The 11,953-nt window shown below is 38.4% G+C and overlaps 1 long non-coding RNA gene across 7 annotated transcripts; it reads right to left on the bottom strand.

The window, feature by feature from the left end:
- Positions 1–5,587: 5,587 nt before the first annotated feature.
- On the bottom strand, positions 5,588–11,233 carry LOC135677170 (uncharacterized). 7 transcript variants are annotated; one of them, XR_010514570.1, is made up of 6 exons: positions 10,282–11,232; positions 9,943–10,152; positions 7,865–7,962; positions 7,699–7,767; positions 7,514–7,611; positions 5,588–5,885 (listed from the first exon to the last, which is right to left on the bottom strand). It is a non-coding gene; the product is annotated as an uncharacterized LOC135677170 (long non-coding RNA). The 7 variants fall into 7 exon arrangements; XR_010514572.1 differs by having other exon boundaries at positions 7,699–7,763; XR_010514567.1 differs by having other exon boundaries at positions 7,699–7,962; positions 10,282–10,462; positions 10,708–11,228.
- Between the last annotated feature and the right edge of the window lie 720 nt (positions 11,234–11,953).

Raw genomic sequence — 11,953 nt, 5'->3', positions numbered from 1 at the left:
TAAGTTATTTCAAATGAATGTTAAAAGTACTTTTCTTAATGACTTTATTTCTGAAGAAGTTTATGTTGAACAACCTCTCAAATTTGAGAATGATAATCTTCCTAATCATATGTTTAAATTGACTAAAGCTCTATATGGATTGAAACAAGCCCTAAGGGCTTGGTATGAGAGACTTCGCTCATTTATTATCTAAAATAATTTCTCTAAAGGTAAGGTCGATACTACATTGTTTATTAAAAATTTTGAAAATAATTTTCTTGTTGTTCAAATTTACGTTGATGATATTGTTTTTGATTCTATAAATGAATCTCTATATGAATCGTTTGCCAAGAGTATGAGCCAAGAGTTTGAAAGGAGCTTAATCGGTGAACTAACAGGCTTACAAATCAAATAACTTAGTAATGATATTTTTTTTAATCAAACAAAATATGCATTAGACTTACTAAAATGGTCTAATATGGATAATTCAAAGGCTATCAATACTCATATGAGTACCTCCACTAAGTTAGACATTGACGAAACTACAGAAAGCTTTGATCATAAAACTTATAGGAGTATGATAGGTAGTTTACTATACCTCACCATAACTAGACTGGACATTATGTTTAGCGTAGGGCTTTGTGCTAGGTTTCAATCTAATCCTAAGCTATCTCATCTTAAAGTAGTTAAAAGAATTCTTAGATATCTTAAAGGAACCACTAATATAGGATTATGATTACAAAATCCAAAAATTTTGAATTAACTACGTATATTAATGTGGATTTTGCTGGATATAGATTAGATAGAAAAAGCACATTCGGAACATGTCAACTCTTAGGTCATGCACTTGTCTCTTGGTCTTCTAAGAAACAAAACTCGATTGCATTATCTACAACTGAAGCCGAATACATAGCGGCTAGTGCATGTCATGCACAAGTCATATGGATGAAAAATACATTAGAATATTATAGAATTTATCTTAAGAACATTCTCATAAAATGTGACAACACAAGTGTAATATGTTTAACGAAAAATCCTATTCAACACTTTAGAACTAAACATATTGACAGTAGACATCACTTTATACGAGATCATGTTAATAATCATGATGTAATCTTAGAATTCATTGATACGAAACATCAATTGACTGATATCTTTACAAAACCTTTAAATGAAGAACAATTTGATTTCATTAGAAGGGAGTTAGAGATGTTAAATTATCCGAATACATGAGTTTGTTGTATTTCTTTTCCTGACTATCTTTCTCTTAATATATTTCATGAATGGAGCTTTCATGAATTTATTTCATTTTTATCTTCCTTGATATCAAGTTTATGCTCCATCACTTAATGATTTTTGATACACTTAGTCCTTTCACTCATGGAATTCATTGACAAATGCATCTCTCACGGATTTCACTCTTGTGAATTTTTAACAGATTTAATTATGAAGTTTTATTCAAGGATTTTTAATCCTTCATTTGATGCTTCTTCCTTACTCTTCTCATGAAAGAAAAATTTTATGAATTGTTAGTGTGTGATGATCACTTGCAAGAATAGGGATTTGATTTTGTATGGATATCTTGATCCTTTTCATAAATCCCTTCTCTTTGTTAAAATTGAAGCATGATTTAATGAAACTCATTTATTGTTTTGAATTTGACTTGGTTCAAATCCTTTCATGAAATTTGGTTCTTGATGGAATCTTTTCTTTTCCTTCTTCCTCGACAAAGGAAGAAAGAAACTTGCACAACTAAAGAAGAACCAAAAAGCCCTTGAGTAAAAATGTCAGCTTTTCTAAAAGTTATCATGCAAAGTTTTTGCTTACCTTCCTCTATGGTTTGGATAAATTAGTGTAAAACTTGCTTGAATCTTTACAACACTTGCATTGTTGAAGTGTTCTCCTTTTTGTTGATGACAAAGGGGGAGAAATGTGACAAATTGACGACAAAATGAATGTCTTAGATAAGTGCATAAAATGTATTACGAATGCTTGAAATATGAGCAAATATAATTGGAATCATCAAATACATTGCACATACTTGAAACATATCAAAATGTATTGCATATGAATATTTGAAATCTTTATCGTAGTTACCTTAAAATGCATGCATCATATATATCGTAGATACTTGAACTCTTTCATGAATGTTTGATAAATGTCTATCATAATGATAAGGTATCATGAGCTTAACTTGCTATTTACAATTAATACCATGCCTTAAAATGATGAATTGTCATCTTTTATCGAGAATTATCATCTTGCTAAATTTTATATTCGAAACTCATATCATATTTGAAAATGATGATTGTTTATCATCATTGGACTTGAAAATGGATGTCATGCATTGATATCATTTTTATTGATAAATACGTGATATCGTATTTTGAATTAGAAAATCATGATAAGTATCATGATGTACATGTTGATAAGTTTAAATGAAAATAACTTATCGGTTTGATGCTTGAATTCAAAGGCCTTGAATTCAAGAATGTTTTTTCTCAAGCATAGCATATAGATAGGGGGAGTTAAGGTTAACTTCGTCATCAATTGATTATCATCATCCAAAAGGGGGAGATTCTTGAATTTCGAATTTTGATGATGAAATCAATCGGTAAATTATTTGATCTAATCTATATGTTGAGAAAAGTGTACAGGATTAACTATGATAGCGGTAAGACATAAAATAAATGTTGTGCCGGAGTCAAGATCGAGATTTCGTTGGGAGTTCAAGAGTTCATCGGAAGTTCCACCGGAATTAACCGAGAAGTCCAGGAGCTTGCCAAAGAAGCTCGTCAGAACTCGCTAAGAAGATTGTCGTGAAGTCTAAGAGTTTACCAGAAGTCTGTCGGAACATTGCCGAGAGATCTTCGGAAGTTCGCTGAAAGCTCACCGAAAGAACAATTAACGAACCGGAACAAGAATGCTTTGTTAAATGTCTTAATTATTATAGTTAGACCTTAAGTTGAGTTAAGATTGGGAGGTAATCCCACTAACTCAGTTAGGAGCCAATTGGGCCTTTAACAGGATTAAATTAGGTCGGATTGAACAGCCCATTCTGCACTTGAAGTCACGGTCGCCGCCTTGGACTTGGTCTCCCAAGTGTTCTGGGCGGTGGTACCGTCAACAGTTATTACTTGCCAGTAGTGGTATCACCTGTCAGGCGGTGGTACTGCCAGAGCTCAATCTTCGAGAGCTATGTTAGGCGATGGTACCACCAGACTTGGTGGTGGTACTGCCCAGTGTTAGAGAGTCAGGCGATGGTACCGCCCAATAATGGCGGTGGTACTGCCAGTACCCCGAAATATAGGGATGTGATACTTTTTGGCTCCAATTCTGAAGCCACTAATATCTATAAATATCCCACCCTTTTCTGCACGGAAAGATAATAAAAGTGCAATCAAAAGTGTGAAAAATCTTAAGTGTTGGTGTTAAAAGTGTTTTAAAAGTGAGAAGAGTCCTCCGAGGTTGGCCTAAGTCAGTTGTACTACATCCGCACTGGGCCTTAGAGAGTTGTAGGGAATGCTCGCACATTCGAGCATCCAAAGTGCCATACAAGGCCATCTGGGCTCGAAATACTACAACATGTTCCATTGGGTCGGAGCTACTATTGTAGGTTTTAAGCGTAGGAAGACGAAAGCTTTGCGGGATGAGCTTGTCCTGGACCTCCTGTACAAAGGGTGACCCTCCCGGGAGAACCTCGTCGAGCTCTTCCTTGGATTTGTGGAACTCCCTTTGGACTTCATCAAGATGCCAATTGACCGAGCGCAACTGAGCCCGGAGAGAGTCCGCCAAGTCATATGATAATGTGTCGGGGTCGAGAATGCTATGCTTGGGTATCAGCCTTGGGTTCTCCGATACCTTCTCGGGTGATGGGGTAATGTTCACCGCAATGGGCTGCTGAGGGGCCGATGGTGATGGGGGACTAGGAGCTAGCAGTTGCCATTGTAGTGGCTGAGGCATCGCCGATTGTTGGGCTAGCTGAGGGACTAAAAGGATGATGGTCTACATCATCCCTACTAAAGCTTGGACCTGGTGAGTGAGGCTAAGGAATGCCTCAGTTGAGATGGGAGGTTGCCCCATGCTGGTCTCGGGAGGCGACAACACAAGATCATTGAATAGTCGCCAATAGTGACTTGGGGTTGCGGTTAAGGTGTTTCTTTCTAGGCTCGGAGGGAGCGGGGTTGCCCTCCGAACCCAAAGGTCGGGTGTGGCTCTTCTATGGGATGCTCCTCTGGGTTGTTCGGCTGAGGGCGTTCTTACGACATCGGGCCCTCCTTCTAGTGCCAAAATGTTGGTGAACCTTTTATGCTGTGGCCGAGGAGTCAGCATGGCTTGGTCCGATCCTAAATGTGCAAGGTCGCTCACGCAAAGAATCAGGAGGCTGGATTGGGCGTCCGATCGGGTTGAGCTATGAGCTAAGAGTCTTGTTGTTGGTTTCTTCGTCGCCGGCCCCTACACATAGGTCAAGCTCGAGAGGGGGATTTCCCGACTCGACCCCTCCGAAACTCAAGTTAGTATTGAGTAGAATGAGAGTGAGTTGAGTGGACCGAAAAAAAGTCCCCAGGTGGTGGGTTTTTATACCTACACACGAGGATCGATCGTACCCCGTATGTTAATGATCGTTGACCCCTTTAAGCGGTCGGCTCATGCCTCTATGCACGGACGACGGTCGACTTGTATGGATCGGCGCCGAGCGACACTGTCCTGAGCATTTTGGGATGGCTCTATACCCGACGACGTCGTTCCGCAGATGACGGTCGACCTGCACAGATCATCGCCAAGTGGCACCGTCCCAAGCATTCTAGGGCGGCTCTGTACCCGACGACGTCATTCCGAACCTTCTAGGGCAGCTTCGTACCCGACGACGCCGCTTGCACGACCTTATACAAGCTAAGAGGATGGTCGCATTGTTTGAGTCGCTGACGTGATCCGTCACATCGTCTTTTAAGTTTCACATGGTGCTATCGTGGCTATGGTATGCTATCAAAGGGCGTGCTGCCAAATTGTACCCTATCACTACCTATCTCTCGAAACCATCAGAGTGTTGGTATCAAAATAATTAAGGATAAATCTGACTTTTGTGATGGGGATCCAGAACCCGACAATTCGTGTGCCCTAAATCTTACTTCAACGCCCTCAGGGGTCGGCACCGGAGGCGAGCGACACCGAGAGGAGTCACCACAAGAGCTTTTCGACGCCGGAGGAACGAGGCGGGGATGGTGATGGTGGTGGTCCAAGGATACCGCGGCTGTCATTGCTATCTATCTACGATAGCATCGAGGGGCGACGAAGACCGGCGCGCTCTCTCCGGTCTGGTCTGGACCGTTGTTGGGAGAGCATCAAGCGACTGGCTTGATTATAACGGATCTGAACCGTCCGATCATGATTGTTCGGTGAGTGTATGATGGAACGGGCACCGTCTCCATCGAGTGAAAAAAGACATAAAACGAATGGAAGCACCGAGGGGTCTTGCGTTGCATGGAACTCTGGCTATCAACATATGGAGCTTAAGCATACCTTTACCTTAACATGATATGGAGCCCTTTAAATGCACTCTAACGCAAATTTGACATCATCACCTTTGTAAGTGTCACATGCTAATGTAGAACCGAAGCAGGGAAACACGTACAAAGGTAATCAAGTGTTACAACAGAATCAGTAATAATAAACAGGAAGAATGTAATAATTCATGTGCAAAAGCTGAAAAGTGGCCATATAATGGAAATAGAAGTGGGTAAAAAAAATCTAATATAAGAACTTGCTTATCTGCTATCCTGAATGATTGAACATCTGCAGCCCCTATTTGCCGAGTAACCGGCGAGTGCGTCGGTTGGGTCCTTTCACTCGGGAATTCAGCTCTTCCACATCATTATGCAAGGCAGGCATCCAGAGCCTTGTTTTGCCTGCCAAGAAGCAAGGAGATTCCATTTACCAAAAAGATAGAGCAACAGATAAAACAAGTTACATGGGCCATTCAAGAGGCAGGAACATGAATCCATGAACTCAGGGTAAACGAGAGAATTAGATAGCATAACACCAGACTCTTTCTAGTTATTTTTTTTATCTTTAATAAGATCAGATAAAGACATGCAAAAGCTCATGGAAAAGGGCAGGTGCAATGGCACAGGACTACGAAATTAGGAAGCGGCAAAAAGTATGATGTAATACATCATACATTTCTCTTATTTGACCAACAACCTTCCATTGACATATTGTTCCATAGAACTGAATGACCCCAGAAAAAATAATTATATTTAATTTTTTTTAATTTTAATTTTTTACACCAACATTTACATGGACTACTAAATGAATCAAGAGGTGAAAATAAAAGATGACAAAGCTACAATAATCACTGAAAAGTAAAAAAGGCCATGACCACTCTGCTTTTTCTTCGTCAAAATTTGTTAGGTTTGTCCATGGTTGGTTCTCATGCAACATTTGAGATTTTTCTTATAAAGCAAAATTTCTCAATTTAAACTTATTTGTACGCCGTGCAGATGCATTCATTTAGGAATCAAACATCCAAATTTTGCTCATTTTTCTTTCTTTCTTTATTTTATAATGATACATATAATGAATGCTATACTAAAGCAAGGATGCGGAAACTACAGTCTGAACTGCAACACCAAAGTTGGAAAACTCTAAAATTTCGAATGAGTCTGCTGTCAATGACACAAATTCTCCCACTAATGGCCAACCACTGACCTTCAACCAATTTTCAAGGTAAAAAGAGTAGGTAGGTATAAGAAGAAGAAAGAGAGAGAGCGAGAGGGTCATATAATAGTTTCTTTTCTTTACATGAAATTTATTTATTTATGCAAAAACGTATCATGTTGTTGTATAAAAAGTTGTATATGGAACAAGAAAAATGGTTACAGATGCATAATTTTATAGCCACTTTAAAAAGATGGCAAAGCTCTAATCACCAGTAATGGCGGCACATTGATACAGTACCAAATACCAGTAGGGGTAAAGCTGACAACCTCCTAATATGATGAACGATCTAAGTTTTTCTTTCCAAAAATTTCCACGATAAATTTGTCAATATTGATGTTAATGCAAACTCAGTGACTAAGATAACCATAGCTAAAGATTCTTATTTTAGACTGACTTGTAATGTATCTATCTAAAAATATCTATAGATTACACTGGCCTTATGTCTTGATCAAGAGATCTCTGTACCATCTTTAAGGAAACAAGAAATCCATTGTTCATTAAAAAAAAAAATTCAAAATCCATTGTTTTTGCCACAAAACAATATTAAAGTATCAAAAATTCTTTTGTTACATCTCAGTGAGGGGAGAAATATTCAAATTATGTTGATTGCGGAGCACAACTAAGAAAACGCTACGGCAGATTTTGAGCAACATCTTCTATAAATTTTCATGAAAACATCAATGCCCCCACTAACCATATACCATTTTTTAGTTTCAGCAAATTCATATGCACAAGAATAGATAAAAAGAAATAGAGAGAGAGAGAGAGAGAGAGATGTGATAAAAAGTTCAAAAATAGAAAAAGAATATCTCACCTGTCCATCTCTGTACTCATGTCAAGGGCCATGCCTTTCAGCTGCCCCAAGACATCACTCAAGTCTGAAAGGGTGTCATCTTGTTTTGCCTTCTCAATCTACGAGAAAGTCAAATGCATCCACAAGTAAGTGGTCCTCATATTTGTCATTTTAAACTCATCAAAACACAAAACTGGACTTTGTACATTGCAGATGTGGGTTCAGAATAATGCCGTGGATTTGACTTTTCTCTTTGATCCATGTGGTTTGCCTTTCTTTCATAGGAATCATCAAGTATAGGAGTGCCAAATCAAGCACAGACATCAACCAACATCAGAAAGTGTTACTAATTCATGTATATGTTGTACATACCTGTTGTAAAAACTGGGCCCTTTATCTGGTGAGTTTTCTTTGGCTTCCCAAAATTTCTCACCCTGCAAGGAAAGCATGTCAGGGAAGGGAAGCTACACCTGAAAACAGGAAAACAAAACATCAACATTATCACAAATAACAACATGCAAAAGAAATACATAACAAGCCAAGCCAGGTTGTTGTAGTTACTCTGGATTTTTATGTGGATCCTAATCGACTATCTATCATAGTTTACAGGTGAAGGACCGACCACAAGACTAATTTGGACAATGTTATAATAGTTGAAGTATTTTAGTACAAAACACCTGTTGTTAGTTGGCTGAAAAAGAGAGAAAGAAGATGGATACTTCCGATTCCCTGGCAAACCGATGCAAGAAATCCAGGGAAAAGTGTATTAGGAAGAAATGGAATCAGGGAAGCTCAAAGTCAGAACTCACAAGTAGATTGCAGAAGTTTTCTTGCATCGACTGGATTACATGGAGCCTCAATAATGTTTAATCTGAATTCTCAAATAAGCTACCATCGCCTTCAGGTGTGGTGGCTATTTTTGGATGGTGAGGATAATAAAGCAATGGACCCGATTCAACTTCAAATCTTAAAAATACATTGATGGGATATGTGGAAACCTGTCTTATCGAAGGATCTTCTTTTAAGGCAAGTTTAAGTAAAAAAAACATTATTGTCTTATAAACTGAAAAAGGTTGCTGCATGGAACGATAGATACTAACCCAATGAAACAACAAATTTCATAGTTTATTGACTCCACATGCGGTAATATCTATTGGACAGATAACCCATTATTCAGCTCATAATGAGCTTTAATTACCCATAGTCTACTTTAATCTTCTCATTTAATCTAAACCTCAACTCTTTTAACCCAGAGGTGTGATGGCTAGGGCATAAAAAGGAAGTAGCGATGACTGTGAAAAAGAGAGAAAAAACACAGTTGAGGGCTGAAAAACAAGAGAAAAAGGAAAAGGAAGAAGACAAGGACAACGCAGAGGTTGTTCTCAATCATCCAGGCAATGTTCTCATCTCAGGTTAGATCAGATTTACAATGAATTCTTACTGTGATCACTTGGAGAGATTTTATATATTGTACACAATGACGTAATCCTTGTCCCGTGGTTTTTTACCCTTCATGTTTGGGGGAAGGTTTCCACATAAATCTTGATGTCCGATTTGATTATGATTTTTGTTTAATTCTGCTATGAGTTATGACCAACTTATATTTGTTCATATACAAAATTATCTTTTTATTCCATAAATATTTTTTTTAAGCAGTAACAAGAATATGTACTGACAAAAGTATATTTAAAAAAGAATTACGAAAGGGTTAACTTCACAAAACTTTTGAATTTTATTCAATGCAGTGCTCTTTTAACAGTGATGAGGATAGAGAAATATTCTTATCGGGCGACTAATGCACAAGGCTCCCATCAATACCCCCTTGCTAGTAGAGGGGTTGTTTGAGAAAAATATTCTTACAACTAGCAAAGTTGAATATCTTGCTTAGTGGAATGGCAGGTAAATGAATTAAATAAAAGCGTCAATTAATACAAGGATATATTTTCAGAGGATTAAGCTTAAATTTATTCACTTATGGTTCCTCCAGCATGCAAATAAAAAATTTGCTAAGTTGAACTAATTACTAGGAAGTTGTTTTGGTATGTTTGATAGGTAAACCCTGACTACAAAATGACGACAATAATCTATGTCCAGAACAAACATATATCACATAGGCAACTGATATGCAAAAAATTACATATTAGCATGAATTACCACAATTTGTTCTCCTGAATATTTATTTGTAAAATAAAGATGTCCCAGTCTCACATATCTGAGAGACAAGTGGCCAAAATACATAAACATCAAATGTTCACAGAACAAAGAGAGGCATTGAAAATTCATGAAAAACATATACATTGCCAAAAAAATAATAATAGCATTTTTATACATCCTGTAGTGCATTTTGGACTGCATTACTGCAGAAAGTTGACTTAGCTTCCATAAACAGTGATATTGAATTTAGATGCTCGATGCATAACAAAAGTTTCAGACAGGTTCCAAGAGCATACCCGACTGAGGTCATGATCAATACTAACAGTGGTTTCATGAGTACGTGTAATCTGCTCTCCTTGCTGGTGCAGCATCACAAGTGTGTCTGAGGCATCTTCCCTTATGACTTGAGCAATCTTGAGACAATCATTTACTTTGTGTGTTGTTTCTTCAGCCTTGTATGCAGCATAATTTTCTAATTCCTACACAGATTGGTTCTGTAATCCCTCCTGCATCATGAAAAAAATCATTCTTATATCTGTTTCTTGCAGCTGCAGAGGTCAAATGTGAATATGACAAGGCCTCTCCTCCTTCATCCTCATCATAGCTAGAAGAAGAGCCTACTGGATTTTTCTTACCAATTACAGGGCCTGAGGAAGATCTTCCAGGTTTAGGATTCATTTCGGGTTCAGAATCTGAATCAAAAGGGTTGGGCTTGGAGATACAGGCATGAGTTGTGCCAGATTTAGGCAATGCAGTGAGGGGTACAGATTGAAGAAACCAAGAATTCCAGTAAACTGTGATCTACAATTTTTCTACCTAACAAAACAACACAAGGCACATATAGCTTGAAAACATAAGAAGAGGAAATGAAGCACAATAATAACAGATCTTGACTCTGATGCAAAATTAGATATCGGATATCAAAACAATCACAGAAACTACAAAAAAGAATATAAAGAAAGAAAAAATTACAAAGTAGAATATAATACTAAATGAAATTCAAGAAGATCTAAGGCAAAAAAAAAAAAAAAGACAAACAAATGGGGACAAAAAGAGTATACCAAACCACTCCCGCTTCTCTTTTCGCCTTCTTATAAAGAGAAACGATCGAAACGTGAACCAAACCGGAAAGGGCGAGCGACTTTGTCAATCGGGTAGGCGTGAAACCAAATCTGCGGGCATGCTCGAGAAGGTTAAAAAGTAGAAGATGACTCCTTGTCCCGAGTTCGATCTCGTCGAACTAACGGCAAGCAAACTGCTAATTAGAGGCCCAGAACTGGATCGTTCCTTACAAAATGTACACCATCAGAGATCTCTTATCCGGAGAAAGCTAAATCCATGCGAGAACAGAGGATCCGCACCGAAGACGAAACGACGGCAAAAATGGTTTCCTGTGTTGTCCTCTTTGCGTTTGCTTGTTCGATTATAAGGATGGGGAGGGGAAGGGTTTCTTTTGTTGTCCTCTTCGCGTTTGCTCCTTCGGTTATAAGGATGGGGAGGGGAAGGTTTCTTTTATTGTCCTCTTCGCGTTTGCTCATTCGGGTATAGGATGGGGATAGGGAGAATTTGACTTATAATACGGACCGGACCGGTGAGAAGAAATATGGGGGGGGGGAAGGTTTTTTTTATTGTCCTCTTCGCGTTTGCTCATTCATTTATAAGGATGGGGATAGGGAGAATTTGACCGTTTGGCTTATAATACGGACCGGTGAGGAGAAAACTAGGGTGAGTTTTTTTCTTTGTTTTGAAAAAAAAAAACTACAAAAAAAACTCTCATGCTCCTTTTATTATTTATCAAACAATATTCTTTCTCTTGAAATCTTGTTTAATTGTTGGTTTTTGAATGACCCGATACTTGGCTTCTATCATTCAAGAAAAAAAATACTATTTAGTCCAAAAATCGGGGGTGATGCGTCCTCAGGGGTCAACGCTGACTACTTAAAAGAGCAGTGAACAACGGACTAGTCAACGAGATACGAGGCCTTCAAGTGACACGTCCATATGTCAACGCAACGAAGAAGGTATCCTTCTGCTTGCAGTTAGGCCTGCAAAAGAGTCAAAACTCCGAGAAGATGGAAATCTAGCATATGTAAATATGCTATCGGATTCAAAATACTCAAAAACACTTTCGATCAGACCTCGTCGGAGCTTTCATGGGCTTCAGCTGGAATAAGTTCTGGCAGCTGCAACAGCAAATTTCTTTTTAAGAACTCCACAGTGTCGCATTCAATCTTGCAGACCTACCAATATGTGGGCTGCAAAACCTAAAAGATGTAGGAAGAGTAAATCTCACGACAACATGGCTGC

Source organism: Musa acuminata, chromosome BXJ1-1, assembly GCF_036884655.1.
Source record: "Musa acuminata AAA Group cultivar baxijiao chromosome BXJ1-1, Cavendish_Baxijiao_AAA, whole genome shotgun sequence".
NCBI lineage: Eukaryota > Viridiplantae > Streptophyta > Magnoliopsida > Zingiberales > Musaceae > Musa > Musa acuminata.
This window is presented reverse-complemented; position numbering and strand designations above follow the sequence as displayed.